General features: G+C 36.3%; 1 protein-coding gene and 2 pseudogenes across 8 annotated transcripts in view; all 3 read right to left on the bottom strand.

Annotated features, from left to right (window-relative positions):
- Nucleotides 1-21,817, bottom strand: part of Strbp (spermatid perinuclear RNA binding protein) — a 144,150-nt gene that overhangs the window by 86,633 nt on the left and 35,700 nt on the right. The gene's annotated exons all lie outside the window — the stretch shown is intronic.
- Nucleotides 9,162-12,071, bottom strand: LOC143392606 (adiponectin receptor protein 1 pseudogene; annotated as a pseudogene).
- LOC143390704 (dual specificity protein phosphatase 18-like) lies at nucleotides 10,916-11,452 on the bottom strand (annotated as a pseudogene).

The following is a 21,817-nucleotide window of genomic DNA, read 5'->3' as shown; positions in this document are numbered from 1 at the left end:
CTCACAGGTCTCCAAGGCTTTCCTTAGACCCTTCACATTACTATCAAGAATAATAACCCCCAAATAAGCATTCTAAGAACATTAAAGGTAATCTAGAAATAGGAACACTTCCTTCATTATCAGTAGGCAATCAACAAAGCTTCAAGTGAATAAATTTGAGTGGTAAATAAATATTTCCATATAGCATTATATGAAATAATTCTGATAGAGCATTATGCAAAATAAATTCAGGATCACAATCCTATGTAGTTCAAAGTCTTAACATTTGGCAGACAGAAAAGACAAACTTAAAAATTAAACACTTCTTGGAAGATTATGAGTGATGGAGATTAAATGCAAATTCAGGTCTCCTGACTGGTACTGTATTCACAGACAACTAAAGGGAAAAAACACACTTAAGTCAGAAATTAGGTCTTCAGTGTTGGATGGCCATTTATAGCCATAAAGACCTTTTTTCGTCTGCCTCCGTGAATTCTGCTTTCTGAAAAATAATACCTCCTGCATGATATGCTCCCCAAGGCTACTGTGAAATAACTAACATTCAGGAAATAGTCTAAAAAGTACAATGTCTAAAAGAGGAAGATTACCCTTTTAACCTTCCAATTTTCTGAACTCAAGGAACAGTAATACAATACACCATGAGCTTTTGACTGGTCCTTTCTGTCTCTAACAAAATCAAGAATATTACTAAATTTCCATAATTCTAAATATCCATTATTTTAGGACTAATAAAAGGAAAAGTATAACCACTTGATATTATTAAGACAGAAAAACAGAACAGGCTAAATTCCCTCAGCCTGAAAAGACCTCCCCAATAATCCCTAATAGTAATAATGACAAAGCATTCAGCTACATATTTTACATACATTACTTCATTTAATCCACATAAACCCTCTATGGAAACTACAATTATATCACTTGCACAGAGGAATTGATAATTTCAAGGAATGAAATAACTTATCTGAGATCAAGCAGCTAGTCAATGGCAGATGCAGAATTTGAACCAGATCACCTGTCTGGAGACATGGGGCTCCTTCATGACTCATAATGCCATAAAGTTTCTTCCAAAAAAGCCCACTCACCTCAATGTCAGCTCCACAGAAAGCCTCCCCTTATCATATCCCAAGCATAAAATTAATTCTTCTTCTTCTGTGCTCACAAAGCACTTTTTAGTTCCTTTCTGGCAACATCTGAACCTACTTACAGTCAAATGAACAAATGAAAATAAAAATCTGGGGGCTGAGGTTGTGGCTCAGTGGTAAGAGCCTAGAATGCGTGAGGCACTGGGTTCAATCCCTTGCACCATATAAACAAATAAAATAAGGGTACTGTGTCCATCTGCAACTAAAAAAAATTTTTTAAATCTTAAAATAAATAAAAATCTGTAATACACATACATAGATTGGAATACATATACCAACATACCATATACCAACACATGTGTATATACACCCACATACATATATGTGTGTGAGTTAAGTATATTTTGTATATATAAAATCCTGGGGAGAGGTTCTTGTTTTTCTTTTGGAATTCAGGATTGAACCCAGATATGCTTTGCCTCTGAGTTATACCTCCAGACCTTATAACTTTGAATTTTGAGACGGAGTTTTGCTAAATTACAGAAACCAGCCTCAAACGTGTAATCCTTCTGTCACAGCTTCCGAAATAGCTGAGATTACAGGCATGTACCACTGCACCCAGTAAAATTAAAAACAAAATTTTACTTGAAATCCATATGCTTACTTTGCATTGTAGTTTCTGGTATCAACATCTTAGCCCCTATTCCTTACCCACCTCATTAATAATCAGAGATTCTGGTCTAAATATTGATTACCACCATTCGAGGGTTAATGGCCTTGAGCAAACATACAAATTCTCTGAATCTCAGGTTCTTCATCTCTGAATAACCACTTTACTTCAGAGGAGTTTTTTGTTGTTGCTATTAAATTTTTCTGCAGGTGCAGATGGACAGAATGCCTTTATTTCATTTGTTATATGGTGCTAAAAATTGAACCCAATGCCTCACCCGTGCTAAGCAAGCACTCTGCTACTGAGCCACAACCCCCCGCATACTTCAGAGTTATTTTAAAACTGGACAATCTTGTCTTTAAAAGAGCTCAATGGAGAGATTAAATAGTTTGCCCAAAATCAAGGGCTAATGAGTATCAGAGCAAAGATATAAATTCAAGCTTATGTTTCATAACCTGTGTTACTAAGTCAGTTGCGTGATTCCAAAGTCCAATTTTTAAGCACTACCTACATAGCTCCCCAACTCATTAGGGCCTCCCAGATCTTAATAATTCTCAATGCTTGGAGTCAGGATAGGGATCTGAACTATGAAAACCTCATTTATAGTCCAATGAATGTTTCTTGCATTGATTATGAGAACTCAATAAATACAGTATTGGTAATATTCTAAAACTGCATGAGCAAGAGGCACTCAGTTTCCAAGTGAGATTTCAGACTCTTGCCTTTACGAAGTTAGTTCTACTTCCAATTCTCAATAACATTAAAATAAACTATTTCATAAATCTGATTTCTCACTCTTCTGCTAAAAATAATATTCAACTGTACTTACTCTATAATAAACTACCTACTCTCACTAATAAAATGTTTAACCCTTGAAATTAAATTTTTCAAAATACCATCCTTAACTTCTTAAGTTATGAAAGAAATGATCATAACTCTCCACAATAACCATACACTCAACATAGATAATGCCTTCTCCCTAGGAATCATCTCCCCTGATCTTGACACCTTTACCCACTTCCTAACCCTATGCCTAGTTTGGACTCAATTAAGTAGCACTTCTATGTGCTCTCACTGAATCAGTTTTGTCTTATGTTGTACCACTTATCAGCTCTCTACGTACATGTTCCTTGAAGCCAGATATGCTTTGTTCTCTGCTATATTCCTAGTACATATCACAACACTAGATAATAGGTTGTCAAATCAATAAACAAATGAATAAATGACTGACAACCCACTTATGACTTTAATACCTCTGGTGGAGAATATGTGCAAGTCCTCATCATTCTCTATAGCTGTAGCACAGCTAAGTTATGTAACACATAACTTAAAAACAGTCTTGTCACTGATTCTCTCTACCAGCTCTAAGGATTTTACACACCATGACCATAGCTGCAGTGTGCTTACCACTTTTTACTGAGAAGCAAATCCAAGTTTACAGGAATATGCTTTAAAATTGAAATGCTGACCACAGTCATCCTAAAGGGTGCTTTATTTCCAAATAATTCATTTAAGAGAACTGTTCACATAGATAGCAAGCACTGCTACCATGTCATGCACAATTGCATGACCAACTTTGTAAGCTGACCACCTTGACATTTTTTGATCTCCCATGTTTCACAGAATAGACAAGATGCTTTACACTAATCATGCAATTTAACATTTACATCAACACTACAAGGGGAAAACCATATTGTCTTCATTTTAAGAATTAAGAACAGAAACTCAGGCTGGGGATATGGCTCAAGCGGTAGCGCGCTCGCCTGGCATGCGTGCAGCCCGGGTTCGATCCTCAGCACCACATACAAAGATGCTGTGTCTGCCAAAAACTAAAAATAAATAAATATATATTAAAATTCTCTCTCCTCTCTCCTCTCTCTCTCTCTCTCTCTCTCTTTAAAAAAAAAAAAAAAAAAAGAACAGAAACTCAAATAATCAAATAACTTGTCCAAAGGCACACAGGGGCAAATCTACAATTTGAACCCAAGTATGCTATATGCCAAAACCTGTGGTCCTCCAAACTAAAATGCCCTGAAGTAAAATATAGCCACCTTATCTGCCTCATAATTATTATGAATCAATTAAAAATTGCTCTAAGAGTGGGGGATGTAGCTCAAAAGTCAAGTGCTTGCCTAGCATGCGCAAGCCCTGTGTTCAATCCCCATACCACAAAAAATAAATGAATGAATGAACTAAGGAGTCAGGAAGAAATGATCATCCAGTAACATAAAATGTAAAGCTAGGTTTTCCATTTAGCATTATTTATACTGCAAAGTCAACCTAAAAGATAAAAGCAGCTTTAAGAATCACTATAAAAATGAATAAGAGCCATACAAACCTAAATGATATTGTCATATGAAAATGTAAGATGGGTTTTTAAAAAAAATGTTATTCAAAATTATGGAATAGGGGCTGGGGTTGTGGCTTAGCGTTAGAGAGCTCTTCTAGCACATGTGAGGTGCTGGGTTTGATCCTCAGTACCACATAAAAATAAATAAAGGTGTTGTATCCAACTACAACTAAAAAATATATATATTAAAAAATTATGGAATAGATGGAAAATCTGTTAACAGGAGAGTTAAAGGTTAGGAAAGCACATTAGAAAGGGGGAAAAAGTCTCTTATTCCAAGAATAACAGGCCATATTCAAAAATACTCCTTTGCCAATTTATAAAAAACAAAAGGATTATGGAAACAAATAGGATGTGGCTCAAGTGGTAGCACACTCACCTAGCATGCATGAGGCACTGGGTTTGATTCTCAGCACCACATAAAAACGAAATAAAGATATTGTGTTCACCTAAATCTAAAAAATAAATATATAAAAAAAAAAGAAATACTAGTAACAGACCAGAGCAGACCTATAATACATTCTTAAGAAATACATCATGTGTTTAGTTCTTCTGGACTTACAGAATGTCCATTGAAAGACAAATTCTCTAGCCAATGCAAATTTACATGATCCTTAGTAAACAATCACATGATAAAGTTAAACTAATTTCCCTAAAAGCATTTAATGCTGAACTCATCTACTATTAAAAATAAGTGGTGGGGCTAGGGATGTGGCTCAAGGGGTAGCGCGCTCGCCTGGCATGCGTGCGGCCCAGGTTCGATCCTCAGCACCACATACAAAGATGTTATATCCGCCGAAACTAAAAAATAAATACTAAAAGTTCTCTCTAAATAAATAAATAAGTGGTGCCCATTCTCAAATTATTTCCCATTGCCCGTCATGACAATATTTGAAGATGGTGGCCTTTTAATATTGCAAATCCACACTGGCTTCTCTGCCACATGTTTGCTTTTCAACTTCTTAAAGATTAATGAACTGTCACGTAAACGCTTTTCTTGCCTATTAGTCTTGATGCTTCAAAAACTTTAAAAAATTTCCTTTGGAATAAAATTTTAACAGAGTAGGCAGTTCTTTAATACTTCAAATTAAACAGTGTCCACAGATGATATTTCCAAATTGAGCAACCACATTTTTCTTATGACATTTTTAGGGATTTCTTTTTTGATTTGAACTAATAGTAACTTCTTCCCTTCAATTCTTAGAATGTTTGCTTTGCTTTGCTTCACCATTGTTTTTATTAACAAAATGAATTAACTTTGAAGAGTGAACTGAAATGACACAGAATATGTAATAACAAAATGATGTACGGAGGAAATAACCTTTAAGTGAACTGTTAGTTATACAGTAAATACAACTTTAAGGGTTTTAATTTGCTGTTAAATACATAAGTATTAAAATATAATTTGGTTACTAATATGTATTCTACTGGTGACCAGAATTGTGATTACCCACATGCCAGACATTAGGGTGAATACTAACATGCACTTAGTAATGATTAAGATGATAATAACAGATTATGCCTAACACTTAAATAGAGCTTACTATGTTCCAGGCACTGTTCTAAATACACTGCACATATTATTTCATTTAATCTTCACAACAACCCTCCAAAGTAAGTACTATTATTTCCAATTTACAATGAGAAAATGGGAGACTTTGAAAAGTTAACTAAATTACTCACAATATAAGCAAGAAACTGACAAAGCTGTAATTGAAATTTTGATTGGAATATAAAGTCAAGCTGTTGTCCTCTAAATAATCATTGAATCACCCTACTCCCAAACAATTCTTCAAAATACTACCTATTCCCTAAATAATAAAGAAATAAAATTTATGGTACTCCATAACAAGGTACCCATCTCACATACAATTTTATAGCCAAAAACAATATTTAAACTTCAACTATAGCTAAATTGATATTGCCATCAGTCCCTCAAATCCATCATTCACTCCTCTACATCTTTCTTCATAACTTTACTCCTGACTAAAATAACCTCTACAATTTTCACCCCAAACTCTGCCTGAGATTCAAACCAAATTCCACCTCATTCATAAGACAGGTCCAGTCTGAAATTGTTTACATAAACTCTTATTATTACAATAAGCTATCAAGATTAATTACATACAACCTCATATTTCAACTTTAAATATGCTTTTCTCCAAACTAAAGCTGAGGGCCATAACTATGCTTCAAAATCTAGTATACCTATAAAAGCTGAAAAAAATACTGTTAAAAACAGATGAAAATGCATTTTGACTTAGTTAGAGCTAGTAAGGCAAAGTAAGTAAAGTAAAAGATTTTTGTGACAGACCTGAATTTTAATCTAATCCATTTTTAAATTTTTTTTGTAGTTGTAGATGGACAGAATGTCTTTATTTATCTTTATGAGGTGCTGAGGATTGAACTCAGTGCCTCACACATGCTAGGCAAGTGCTCTGCCACTCAGCTACAGCCCCAGCCCTAATCTAATATTTTCTATTTGACAGTGATAAATAATCCTAAATTTATATTCTCATCTATACAAACAAAAGTAAAACCTACATCTCAAGAGTTGTTACAAAATTTAAATGAGAAAATAGATTACCTTGAAAGAAGGGATAGACTGACAGTTCTCAGTGTTAATAATAAAAGCTAGAAAACTGAGAAACAGCATCTTTAATGTGCTTAAAAAAAAATGTCCATAAAAAATTCTATATCCAATGTATATATTCCTACAAGAATGAATGCAAGCAAAAGCATTTTCAGAAAAACAAAACAGACTATACCATCAGCTAACTGGTACTAAGAGAAAATTCTAAAAGGTATTCTTAAGGGTAAAAAAAATCATAAAAGATCAAAGGTCTGCAATTCAGACACGAAAACAGCTGAGAAAATGCTACAAATATGGGTAAATCCTAGTGAATACTAACAACTCTACTATTATTAAAACAGTATTTAATATTTTAACTAATTCTATATATTAAGTATTTAGAATAAAGTTTACAAATAAAATTAAGTATAGGTTGAAAAAGGGGTAAAGGGACTCTAAGATGCATACAATGCCAGGATAAAGATTAATAATAGTATCTATTAACAATAATTCAAAGATGTTCACTGCCATCTACTTCCACCCTTGGGTGCAATGATAGGAAATTCATGCATTTTAAGTTCGCTCAATAATAAGATGTGTATCCTCCAACAAGTTTCCTATTTCTGCACTTTCTTCCCCAAAGGAAAACGAGAGGTTGAATTATATGATGTCTTAAGATACTTTAGACTCTCACATTTTATTATCAACATTTTTTAAAATCCACCTTTTTTTCCTGCTCTACTTTTATTATCATCATAGTCTTAGCATCAGAAAACATAGAAATGATAGGTTTTTTAATATTTTATTTTTGTTGATGAACATTTATTTATTTATTTATATGTGGTACTGAAAAATCAAACCCAGTGCTTCACACATGCTAGGCAAGTACTCTACCACTGGAGCCACAATCCCAGCCCAGCAGGTTGTTGTTTTGGTTTTTTTTTGTTTTTTTTTTTTAATTTATGTAGGTATATGTGACAGCAGAATACATTTTGATTCACTGTACACAACAGCAGCACAATTTTTCATTTCTCTGATTGTACACAATGTAGCATCACACTATATGTGCAGTCATACATATATCTAGGGTAATAATGTCCATCACATTCCACCATCTTTCCTGTCCCCATACTCCCTTCCCCCTCCTGTCCCTCACCCTTGCCCAATCAAAGTTCCTCCATTTTTCCCCTTCCCCCACTCCCATTATGGATCAGCATCAACTTATCAGAGAGAACATTTGGCCTCTGGTTTTTTGGGATTGGCTTACTTGACTTAGCATGATATTCTCCAACTCCATCCATTTACCCCAGCAGGTTTCTTTTTAAAGCTTAGTATTAAATATTAAATATCTTTCCTCAGTTTAATTTTACCTTACTCTGCCAAGAAAAAAAAAAAATTAAAACTCAAGTTATTTGAAGCCTGGACACACTTCCATGATTAGTTGTGCTATGTAAAATTTGGTGTCTGTATTCTTCCTGCTATGTAAGCAGATCAAGGCCCAAGAAAGATGGGAAAAGGTTATAACTGTTTCTGGAAAGTGTGCTACAGGGGACTGGGGCTGTATCTTAGTGGCAAAGCACTTGCCTAGCATATGTGAGGCACTGAATTCAATCCTTAGCACCACATGAAATCAAATAAAGGCATGCTGTCCATCTACAACTACCGAAAAAAAAAATTTTTTTAAAGAAAAATATGTAGCTGGGGATGTGGCTCAGTGGTAAAGCACTTGCCTAGTATGTGTGAGGAACTGGGTTTGATGATTCTCAGCACCACATAAAAATAAATAAAGGCCTGGGAATGTGGCTCAAGTGGTAACGCGCTTATCTGGCATGCACGGGGCGCTGGGTTCAATCTTCAGCACCACATAAAATAAAAAGATGTTGTGTCTACCGAAAACTGAAAAATAAATATTAAAAAAATTCTCTCTCTCAAATGAATGAATGAATGAATAAATAAATAAATAAAATAAAGGCATTGTATCCATCTACAACTAAAATAAAGGCATTGTATCCATCTACAACTAAAAAATAAATATTTTTTAAAAATGAACAGCTTCCCATTTCACTCACAGTACAGGTTTTGGGCCTAAAAGGACTCACATGATCTGCTCCCTTCCATTCATTTTCTTTTTTTTTTTTTTTTTTAAAGAGTGAGAGGGGGAGAGAGAGAGAGAGAGAGAATTTTTTTACTATTTATTTTTTAGTTTTTGTTTGTATGTGGTGCTGAGGATCAAACCCGGGCCGCACGCACGACAGGGGAGCGCGCTTCTGCTTGAGCCACATCCCCAGCCCCTCCATTCATTTTCTTTATCTCTTAGACCTCATCTCTACCTGGTCCCCACACCCACCACACGAATTCAGCTGCTCTCCTTGGGAGACTCTGAACTGGCAGTCACCATGCTTACGCCCCTACAACATGGCCTTAGAAAAGCTCAGGAAGCCAGGGAAGACATTACAGGGTTTCAGCTTTTCTGTGTCTTTGAATAGATTAACAAACATAGGCATCTGCTATTTCATCTGGAGTGGTTCTCATGCTTGTTGTGGGTGGGTGACTGCCTAGGAGGGTGATAACTGTGTTGACCATCCCACCCTCCCCAGCTAGAAATGGAAAGTTTATTGCCCACTGACTATGAAAAAGAGCTGAAGCTTGACTGGCACTGAATAATCTTAAGTTTCTTCTAGAAACATGCAACTCGGACTCTTCCTGTCACTTCAACAAAGAAGTTATTTTTAAAAGCACTTGGGTTCAGGAGCAGGGAGCAGGGCTCAGAGGTAGAGTGCTCGCCTACCATGTGTGAGGCACTGGGTTCGATCCTCAGCACCACATACAAATAAAATAAAGACATTGTGTTTGCCTGTAATTAAAAAATAAATATTAAAAAAAAATAAGAAGAAAAAGCACTTGGGAAGTTCCTCCTCCACCCCAAGGTGGGAAGGCTTAGAGAAGTACAGCCACCTTCTAGGCCGTATCAGAATTCCTGAAGGTTAGAGACCCCACAGAAGTAGACCAAATCTGCTGCAACCATCAAGACATGGAAAATCTGATGCAACTGGAACCAAGTGTTAAACCACGTTAAAGAGCTCAAGAATCCAAGCAACATAAAGACCAGTTCCCATGATATACATCATAGCCATGAGGAAGAACCAGCCCATCTGGCCCACTGTAGTGGCCTTGATAAATCCCTAAGTAATAATGAAGTGCATGGTGAGTATAACATCACTCAAGCCAAGTTCCAGGAATATGCCTGCTCTTTTCTGCTCGTGCTTAGGAGTGGCAAACCAGTCCCACTATGCCACAAAAATGGCAGAGATACCCAGGACACAGATGATGGAGAGGTAGAAGAATCGAGGCTATGGGGAACAGTAAAAGGACTAATAAGAGTCAGGGGACAAAGCTCCCCATAATCAGGAGAGCAATTAAGGAATAGTCCAGTTTGGAAAAAGTATGTGAGACATTCTCTGAATGACAATATACAGTGTGGAAAAACCAGAAGAGCACTATACCCAAAAATATGCCAAAAAACACTTTCTCCTGAAGAGAGGCCATGAAATACATATTTGGTCCTAGCATGGTCAAGATTCCCAAAAAGAGAAACAGCACGAAACAAGTAGATGGCTCCAGGGGTTGCCAGGTCATGTGAGTATGTGGAAGAGGCTGCTTTTATTTCAACAACAGTGGAATGTTTATTTGAAAACTATCTTCTGTGTTAAACCTTATCTAGAAAACTAGAATAGGGTCACTGTGGTGGATGTGCAGTTCTTTGGAGCCCCTAAGATTCCTAGAGAACTAGTGAAGACCACTTATCCAGTAGGTTGGCACTTACTGTAAAAAGTTCAGGGGGTGTCATGATGCCTAAGGTTCTGGCTTTTGGTTTTGAAAAAACCAAGTAGGACTGCAGCAGGCTCAGTTCTCCAGTCCAGGTAAGGGCAGCAGGACTCCAGGCATTGGGGCACTGGTGTCTTTGTCCAAGATATCATCTGCCTCATTTCACCCTCTGGCCAGCAGCCGCGCCCTGCCACTCATAGGGTAGAAAACTTATCTTCACCATCTAACAATGTAGTTTAATCTTTTAAAGATATGAATTCCAAAGTTGAAAGCTGTGGCATCACTTTCTTTTTTCTTGCCCTTAAAAGGCATCATCTGGTATATTCTTGTATCAACAAAAATTGTTCAAGTTCAGATCCTGATATAGGATCAACAGGTCTAAAAGCTGACCCTAAAGCAGGAGTTTGGGGGATGATTTATAGTGGAATCATCAAACAGACCTCCTTCTCATAGATGTCAGGGATCATTCCCACTGGGGAGCTAACCATGTGTACAGTATTCTTGTCATACTGCTGAATGGTAGATGAGCTGCTCCCAAAAGCCACCATTGGGTTGGATGATGGGCCGACATGACTAGGTCCATAGGGTTCTTCACGAGGTCGGAAAGGTACAAAGTGGTTGAGTGGCTCATGCCACTGGCACAGTGTAGCAGTGTACAGCTCTGCTTCATTTCCATACTGTGGATATGGTGGGTGAAGGGTTCAAAGAAGTCATAGAGCTGAGAGATGCGTACATCAGCCACAGGCACATATGTGGACTGGATATCCTCATAAGAAGGTATTTACCATCTCTACTGAGACGTTGATGACTGAAGTGATCTGATTCCTGGATAGCAAGAGCTTGTTATTGGCAGCCACGCCAATGCTGATGTACAGGCTTTTGGTGATCTGTGAGAAGCCACTGACTGAGGGCTGCCTGAACTAAACTAAAAAGGTGCACAGGGGTGCTGTCATCAAAGCGGTAGGTCAGCAGCTGCTGACATATGAGGCCTGCATCTTCCTACTAAGCTGTGTCCATGGAAAATTCTCTCCAACAGGAGTGTGAGGGGGTTCATTCATGAAGAAGCAGCATCGATTATACCCAGGCAAGGGTTTCAGGGAGAAGCCAGTTCCAATTCTAATCCCAAGGGGCCAAAATCCCAGCTGGCCCAGCAAACTGGTTTCCTCAAGGGGAAGAATCAGCTGCCCAGAAGATGCTCATAAAGCAAGCCCAAAATGAGGGCATGAGTGGTCTGTGGCCGTGTAGCAGATGGTCATTGTCCTTCAGTCATTCAAGAAGTACGTTATATGGGATTGACCCTCCAAAGCCCCTCCCAGACTTCACACACTAACTCACTCCATCTTCTCCATGGCATAGTGGGCCTGCAGGCAAAGCATCAGTACCCATACCTCTTCTTCTTGGGGCCCTGGGCATATTTGCTCTTCTTCAGCCTTGTTTGGGTTGGCAATTACCTGCTAGGACTTCTCTTCTAGCAGCAGTCCCAGTTGAGCCAATTCCACTGAGTCCGTTTCCCTATTACTGGCAGAAGCCCCAACTGCCCTGTGGCACCACAGATCCTTTGTGTGAAGACATCTGGTAGTTATCTCAAGTTTCAGCTTAAGAAAAGGCTGGTGGGCTAGGGTTGTGGCTCAAGCGGTAGAGCGCTCGCCTGGAATGCGTGCAGCCCGGGTTCAATCCTCAGCACCACATACAGACAAAGATGTTGTGTCCACCAAATACTAAAAAATAAATATTAAAATTCTCTCTCCCTCTCTCTCCTCTCTCTCACTCTTTCTTTTAAAAAAAGAAAAAGAAAAGGCTGGTGTCTCTCAGTCCCAGGGGCAGAGAATTTCCTATGATGGCAAACGAGTCCTGTGGGCAGGCGTGCTGAGGGCTGCGGTCCCCCAACTACATCCCACAGCATTGGAGGCCACCTATAACCAAATGGCCCAGGATCTTCAGCACTCTCCTGGCACTGGAAGGAGCACATGATCACCAAAATCCACCTTTCATTTTCAAACATTAAGTCCCTCAGAAAATGTTCAAGAATATTATAATTAACACCTTTATACCCTTCACTTGACTTCACCAACAGTTGAGATTTTGCCACATGTGCTGTAACTATTTTTTGTGAAACCATTTAAAAGTAAGCTGCAGTCCCCTTGACCTCATCTCACCCTAAATACTTCTTCTACATCTTCTAAGAATCAGATCACTGTCCCTTACAACCACAATACCATTATCACATCGAAGAAAATTAACAGTTCAATGATATCAATAAAGACATAATAAATTTTCTCTACTTGTTTCCCAAATCTTTTTAAAGTTTTTTAATCCGAAATGCAATCAAAATTCACATATAGTATTTTTTGTCTCATCTAGTCTCTTTTAAGCTAGAACAGTCTCCTTTATCTTTGATTTTTCATGTCAATGATTACATGTCCAGACCAACTGCCCACATGCTGATTTTTCTAACTGTTGCCTCATTCCTAGCAACGATGTACACATATGTGATATTGTGTGTTTCAGTTCTGAGGGTAGTTGATATCAGTTCATTGATCTTAAATTTAATTACGTGATTAAGGTAATGAATGTCAAATCTCTATACTATGAACTTTCTCTTTCACAAATAATGGTGACATGATTCTTTGAAATTATGTGAATATCCTGTTTCCCAACAACCTAAACATCCACTGATACTTGCTTGAACCCAACTATTACATTTGAGTATGCAGAAAGATAATTTCCTAATCTTACATATTCCTTTCACATATATAACCTGGCCATCTTCTGCAAAGAGCTCCACCTTTCTCATTCCATTTGTCCCCTTCTCTAGCTCTCTGTGAACCTTATTTTTGATACAATGTCTACTACCATCATGCTTTGTGATACCCAAATTGTCCCAAATTTGATGAGTGGTAGCCTTTATAAGTAAATGTCTGTGCCTTATCCTAGTCTTTTCCTTATTTTTTGATAAAATATCCCAGACTGTTGCTGATCATAATCTAGAATGACACAATCTTGAAAGCCATAATCCCAAATGTTAAAATCTTGAAAGATCAAAACTGTGTTTAAAATTCGCAAAATTACAATCTCAAAATACTAAAAATCCCCAAAACCACAATTTCCATTTTTAAAAAGGCAAAGAGGAGGAAAAAGCCAAATTCTTTTTAAATTAAAAAGTTTTTCTTATTGCTATGTAATATACCAATAAGAAAAACTTTTTAATTTAAAAACGTGCTACTTGTTGGCATTGGCATTCCTTCTGGCTGATGAAATTCCAGCACCCTTTAATAAGTTAAAGCTTCATTTGGTTGGGCACAATGGTACACACTTGTTAATCTCAAAGCCTAGGGAGATGGAGACAGGAGGATCTCAAATTGAGGCCAGTTTCAGCAACTTGATAAGACCATGTCTCAAAATATTTTTTAAAAAAAGGGAATGGAGATGTAGCTCTGTGGTACAGCACCTATGGAGTCAATCCCCACCACCACCATAAAGGGGGGTGGAGGAGAAGCTGCATTTACCTAAAGAAGCCAGCAAAGTTATTGACTAGTTCAAAAATAAATTATGTACACCACAGGATAAGACACTTAAGTAACAGAGTTGCTGGTTTATCACCAGTATTGTTTCTGCCGGATTTGTGGCCTATCTATGAGCACAAACAGGATGAATTGCCATATACCCAAAACACCACAGAAGCATGACACAAAATTTAGTATGGAATGTTTGATATGTATCAGATGATAGAATTTTGAAAAGAGCAGCACCACACTGAAAATGACTGTGAACCTATGCTCCAAGGACTGTTGTGACCTTAAAAAAAAAAAAAAAAAAAAGCAGCTATTCATCCATATGTAAGACTTCAAAATATAGTTAATTAAACAGTTAAATTCAGCCAGTTCTTTTAGACTACCTCCATGCAACTGCCCATAATCACCCTTCAATACACTTTTTCATATTAATTTCTCTTTTTAAGTTTTGGGGTTTTTTTAAGCTCCCCCCGCCAACATACACATACACACTGTTTTAAATTGTATTATTTTATACAATTCACTATACTAGGCATTACATCTTTGCATCATTTCCAATATTGAAGGTATATATTTTGCAGAAAATTTTAAGAGTCCTAATTCATTATATGTATTTTTTTCAAATCTGACTCCCTGAAAGTGCATTTTCACAATGATAACTTTGTGCATAAGCATTGTACATATACATGAAAATGATAAAACTTCCTCAGCAAATGAAGAGATGTCTTTTTTGTACATATTCACTTATGAAAAATAAAAATTGTCCAAATTTCAGCTTTTTGGGTGACCATTAATTAGTACGTTTCAAAATTCTGAATACTGTAATGCCACAGGATACAAAGTATAAAAAAGAAATCATCTATTCATATTAATATATTAGTTTAAAAAACTACAAGGTAGATGAAAGCCCCATTTCATAAAAAAATTAAAACAAGATTAAAGTTTGTTTTGTTTTGTTTTGCAGTGTTAGGGCTCCAACCCAGGGTTCTTGTGCATGCTGGGCAAGCACTTTACCTCAGAGCTACCTACACCCTGAGTTTTAACATCAAGGTTTTTGATCAATCTCATCAAAAGACTTAGGTTGGGCTGGGATTGTGGCTCAACAGTAGAGAACTTGTCTAGCAGGTATGAGATCCTGGATTTGAATCTCAACACTGCATATAAATAAGTGCATATAAATAAGTGAATAAAATAAAGTTCATCAACAACTAAAAATATATATTATATATAAAAACAATAATTTTAAAAAAGACTTGGGTTATCTGTCATGGTAATTCAAATGACCACAATTATAAAGTTTGGTACATGCAATTACAAACCACATTGATATTTGTTTATGCAATCTGTTATTTGAACTATTTCTTCATGAATAGGGTTTATCTACTTATAACTTATGCCTAAAAAAAATAATAACTTATGCCTACACAACTGTCACTAGTATGTCTTAGTATTTATGTTTTTTAATATGTATATCATTGCCTATTTTATTGTATAAAGTGATCTATACATTGTTCTAGGTTTTATGTTCTCAGATGTAAGATAAATGTATTTTTAAATAAATTTGCTTTTTTCAGGAGTTATATTTTGGGAATTGTGATCCTCTTTAAGATTTTAAACTTTAGGGATTTTGACCTTAAGGATCTCAACATTCAGGATTATGGTAATAAGGATTGTGACTTTCTGGATTATTGATCAAACCCATCCAGGCCCCACACCTGGAATCAGCCATTTCTCAAGGTTCCTTCTAGAGAGAAACAGAATTAAAAACCCAATCTATGAGCACTAACTAGGTATGTCTGTCTCTTCTGGCTGTCATTGCTTCTACCCTTTTGGTGGATAAAGCAAGAAAATACATTTATTTCATATGGATAATCCAAATTCCAACTTAACTTTACAGAATGTTTTGTTGTTCTTGTTGTTATTCTTGGTTTCATTTCTTTTTGACTAAAAATACTGAAGCTTGGGGTTGGGGTTGGGGTTGTGGCTCAGTGGTAGCACACTTGCCTAGCATGCATGAGGCACTGGGTTCGATTCTCAGCACCACATACAAATAAAATAAAGGTCCATCAACAACTAAAAAATATTTTTTTAAAAATTTAAAAAATATTGAAGCTAACTATTAATTTACATTTAATTGATGTTTTATAATAAAAACTATCAAGAGCAATGCAGTGTATTTTGTAGGACAAGCCTTAAGAGATGAGACATTTCATACTACTTTATGTTTTATTTATTTCTAATGTAAGCAGAACCAAAAGTGCTAGCACAAAAAACAATGCAAAAGAGAATACAGAACCACTCCAGAGATATTATAGAATTACACATGGATTACAAGAGCAGAAGCTGAATTTCCTTTTATATATCATACACTATGTGTTTCGAAACTCTTGAATCTTGTAATGTCAAAGAATATACAGAGAATTATAAAAATCTACTCATATTTGCATATTAGTTCCAATCATCACAAGACTAAAGACGAAAACCCTATTTCATTAAAAAATTTAAACTACAAGATTAAACTGATCAAAGTCACATAATCACATCTTGTATATCTGTCTCCAATTCAAGGCGGAGAACACCTCTCTAAACAAAAACACATTCCTTGTTCAATGGATAAAACACCTTTCAAATAACTCTCTCCCAACTCAGGAACTAAAAATGGCTACCAATTACCTACAGATTCAGATCACATTCCACCTGAATTAAATAATCCTATCACCCTCTGTTTCCATCACTTCTAATTCCACTCAGACCAGTAAGTTCTCACTTCTAAAAACTGTAGAGATTATTCCATCTCCAGACATACTTGTACTCATTTTTCCATGCAGCTTCACTATATGTCTTTTGTGCCTGTACTAAGATAATAGAGGTAAAACATGAAATCTCCCTCAAAGAGATAATGACATACAACTGATTAGGTAAACTCGAACAAGTATTATCCTGTGGCACAAAGTCCTTCTGAAGCACAAAAAGATAAAAAAAAAAAAAAAAAAAGATATATATGACCAATAAAAACTCATGTATACCATGAGAAGAAAGAGAAAATGGCAAAACTACTTTAGAAAAATTTTGGCAGGTTCTCCTACCTAAAGCTGAACACACAAAGAATCCATGGCCCACTAACTCGACCCATGTTATATACCCACAGAAATGTACATGTGCAAGCCAAAAAAGACAAGTACATAACACCACCTAACTGATATTAGTCAAAAAACTAGAAATAGCTTATATGTCCATCAATAGTACAATGAATAGTGTTGTACTTGTATAATGGAACAATATCAACAAACTCCTGCTACACAAAAAGAAAATGGCTGGGGCTGGGGCTGTATCTCAGTGGTAGAGTGCTTGCCTCACATGTCTGAGGCACTCCGTTCAATCCTCAGCACCACATAAAAATAAATAAATAAAAAAGATATTGTATCCATCTACACTAAAAAAAAATTTTAAAAAAAAGAAAATAGATGAACCTCACAAAGCCTGAAAGAAAGAAAACATACACCCAAAATATACAGCTTTGATTAAAGCTTGAAAATAGATAAAACTTTCTGGGCACAGTGATACATGCTATAATCCCAGTTACTTGGGAAACTGAGGCAAGAGGATCCAGCCTAAGCAACTGAAAAAGAACCTGTTTCCAAAAAATAAAAAAAAAAATTTTAAAGGGATATAGCTCAGTGGTAGAGCACTTGCCTAGCATGTATAAGGCCCTGGATTCCATCACCAGTACTACACACACACACACACAAAAAAAAAAAACAAAAAAAAAACACTAAACCAGTTAAATAAAGTCAGAATAAATAATGACTACCTGGTGGGAAGTAGGGTTCCATGACTAGGAGGAAAAGGGTTTTAGAGTGCTAGAATTGTTCTATTTCTTCTTCTGGGTACTGGTCAAAAAAGGTGAATTCACCTAATGAAAATTTATGAAGCTATACACGCATGATTTATATATTTTGTTATTACACTTCAGTAAAGAACTTACTTACAAAAAAGACAGATGAGAAAAAAGGAAAACAGGAAAGTAAACTAGTATTTATATTATGCTAAGCAAGGGCTGGGATGTGGTTCAGTGGCAGAGTGGCAGGATCTAGATGGTGATTCAAAAGCTAATGACTCAAAAGAAGGTAGACCCTTAGCGAATCATTCTGGTAAACTGAAAGCAGAATAGCAGCTTCCTCCAGATACTAAAGGCAGCAGTTCTACTTGTAATGTCTAACATTCCCTAATGGAATTGGCAATTCAAACTCCAGCGACTGTGCCTAGGATAATGTCCCTGGATACATAAATTCTGAATCTGTCTCTCCAGCTCTCCAAGAGAATCTGTGAGCCATCTAATAACCTATTCATAAGTTCTCTGCCAGAGTCAATTTCCAGTTTTGGCAACTAAGAGTCCTAATACTCCATTTGATGAATATGAAAAAGACTCACTAATCACTTTGAAAAACAAATTTTTATAAAGTTAAATTTACTCACCATATAGCCCAGCAATCCCATACCTACTTATCTTCCCAAGGGGGGTAAAAATGTTTATAGTGGCTTTACTGTATATGTTCAAAACCTAGAAACATCCCCAAATCCACTAACTACTGTATGAATAAATTGTGGAAAATCCATACATTGAGATATTACTGGGCAATAAAATCAGCTCCTGATACATCCAATAACACGGATGAATCTCAAAACCATTAGGCTATATGAAAACAACTCAAAATGATTAACATTTAATAACTTCATGTATACCACATTCTGAAAAAAGCAAAACTAGAAATCAGATCAGAGAATGCCAGGGGCAGGAGGGGATGAGAGCAGGCTGACTACAAGACTACAAAAGGACCCAAGAGCACTTTTGCAGTAATGGAAATATTCTACAGATTGATCCTGGTGTTTACATGACTGAATATGTGTGTCCAAATTCACAGAACTGTAAACCCCAAAAGGGTGAATTTTACTATATATAAAGTATACTCCAATAAAAATAACTAAAGGACTAGTACCATATAAAAATAAATAAAATAAAGGTCCATTGACAACTTAAAAAAATTTTTTTAAATAACTAAAAAAGACTCAAAACTAGCTAAAAATTGATGGGCACAGTGGTGCAAGCCTATAATCCCAGTGGCTTGAGAGGCTGAGGCAGGAAGATCGAAAGTTCAAAGCTAGCCTTGGCATCTTAATAAGACCCTGTCTCAAAAAAAAAAAGGAAAAGAAAAAAATCTTGCTCAAAAGTCATATATACAGATATACAATCAGGCACAGTGGTTCACGCCTGTAATCCCAGCAGCTCAGGAAGCTGAAGCAGGAGGATCATGAGTTCAAAGTCTGCCTCAGCAAAAGCCAGGCTCTAAGCAACTCAGTGAAACCCTGAATCTAAATAAAATACAAAATAAGCCTGAGGATGTGGCTTAGTGGTTGAGTGCCCCTGAGGTTCAATCTCCAGTACCCAACCACCCCCCCAAAAAAAATTACAGAATGTTGAATCAGTTTCATATGAAATGTACTTAAAAATTTTTCATTTATCATAGATCATGTCTAACCAAACAGTACCTAGAAAGTTCCTAGAGTAATATCCTTGAATAGTTGAGAGGGGGATGATATCTAATACATAAGTGAAGGGCTTGTCTTTGATAAAAAGACAGATGGTTGGTTATTCTATGCTAAGAGGAGTTAAGGGCAAATGCATAAGTACAGAATGCTTCAATTTTCTTAATGGAGAAAGAAGCAAGGTCTTCAGCTGAATGGGAGAGAGCTGTCACCAGTTTTAAAAAGGGGGGATAAATCAAAACTAAATACATAAAGGAGTAAAAAGGAAGATCAATAGAGTAGAGGAAGGAGAACAGGAAGAAGGATGAGGGGGGAAAAAAGGGGAGATGGAGATTAAAATCAAATTCCTTGCATGTGTTATTTTGCCAAAATGAATGAACCCAAATACTATATGCATAATTATAAAGTTCTAACAAAAAGAAGGAAAGGAGAGTGAGAGAGTAAATGAACTAGGTACACACAATTGCCTGAGAGCATTAAGGGCCCACTTAAAGTTCAAGCTCATCAAATGTATGATATGTGAAGATCATTGTACTGTCATGTGTAACTAATTAAAACAAATTTTTAAAAAAAAGAAAAAAAAGTTCAAGCTCATAAATTTAAAAATATTACCAATCAGCATGATATGTGGATGTACAGGTACATTTTCCAGATACATTCAGTTGTGCAGATACAGATTCAGAATAAGAGGGGAGTCAGAATTTTTGCCTAGTGAATATGTTAAAATTATCATGGGCACGTAGGTATATGCAGAGGAGACTGTATAATGATTGACTATGGTATTTAAGATGGATGAAGAAGAAAATGAGAACAACAAGGAGATAAAGAACAATGAAAAGGGTAGTATCAGACTAACCCACAAAATTACAATTATCTTATATTAGACAAAGGCACCAAAAACATGCATTAGAGAAAAGAGCTTCTTCAACAAAACAAATAACCCAATCAATAAATAGGCCAAGGAACTGAACAAGACACTTCTCAGAAGATGATATACAATCAATCAACAAATATATGAAAAAATGCTCATCATCACCAGCAATTAGAGAAATGCAAATCAAAACCACTCTAAGATTTCATCTCACCCCAGTCAGTATGGCAGTTATTATGAAGATAAACAACAGTAAGTGTTGGTGAGGATGTGGGGAAAAAGGCACACTCATACATTGCTGGTGGGACTGCAAAATGGTGCAACCAATATTATGGAAAGCAGTATAGAGATTTCTTGGAAAATTGGGAATGGAACCACCATTTAACCCAGCTATCCTATCCCTCTCCTTAGTCTATACCCAAAGGACTTAAAAACAGCATACTGTAGGGACACAACCACATTAATGTGTAGAGCATCACAATTCACAATACCTAAACTGTGGGAACAACCTAGATACCCTTCAATAGATGAATGGATTAAAAAAATGTGGCATATATACACAATGGAATATTACCCAGCAATAAAAGAGAATAAAATCATGACATTTGAAGGTAAATAGATGGGGTTAGAGAAGATAATGCTAAGTTCATTTAGCCAAATCCCAAAATACCAAATGTCAAAAATTTTCTCTGATATAAGGATGATGATTCATAGCGGGATAGGGAGGGGGAGCATGGGAGGAACTGATGAACTCTAGATAGGGCAAAGGGGTAGGAGGGGAAAGGAGGAGCCATGGGGTTAGAAATGATGGTAGAATGTGACGGACATTATCATCCAAAATACCTGTATGAAGACATGAATTGGTATGAATATACTTTGTATACAACCAGAGATACGAAAAATTGTGCTCTATATGTATAATAAGAATTGTAATGCATTCTGCTGTCATATATAAATAAAAAATTAATTAAAAGAAAAGGGTACTATCAACGAATCTGAGACCCATGGTACAAGGAAAACAAGATTACACGGAGAAGAGTACTCAAGGAACTGGGAGGCCAACATGTCAGAAGAATCACCTATGTTTAAGTCACCCGAAAATTCTCAAGCCCAAAAAAAACACTCCAGTCTCTGGCAAGTGTAGTCTTATAATTACCATATAATTCGGCTTTCAAATGTCTTTTATAAGCCATACCCAACTCAAACACTGGGGGGTCAAACTTAATGCAAGTTCCACGCATTTTTACCTATTTGCTTTATCTAATTTTTTACTCAGTAACCTACATAAATTCCCTAGCAGATTTCCAGACAGACAGCAGTTGTTAATAAATACTTATTGGGGTTGTGGCTCAGTGGTAGAGCACTTGTCTTGCATGTGTGAGGCCCTGCAT

This window comes from Callospermophilus lateralis, chromosome 2 (assembly GCF_048772815.1).
Source record: "Callospermophilus lateralis isolate mCalLat2 chromosome 2, mCalLat2.hap1, whole genome shotgun sequence".
Classification (NCBI taxonomy): domain Eukaryota; kingdom Metazoa; phylum Chordata; class Mammalia; order Rodentia; family Sciuridae; genus Callospermophilus; species Callospermophilus lateralis.
Note: the sequence above shows the minus strand (reverse complement) of the source record. Positions and strands in the feature narration are given on the sequence as shown.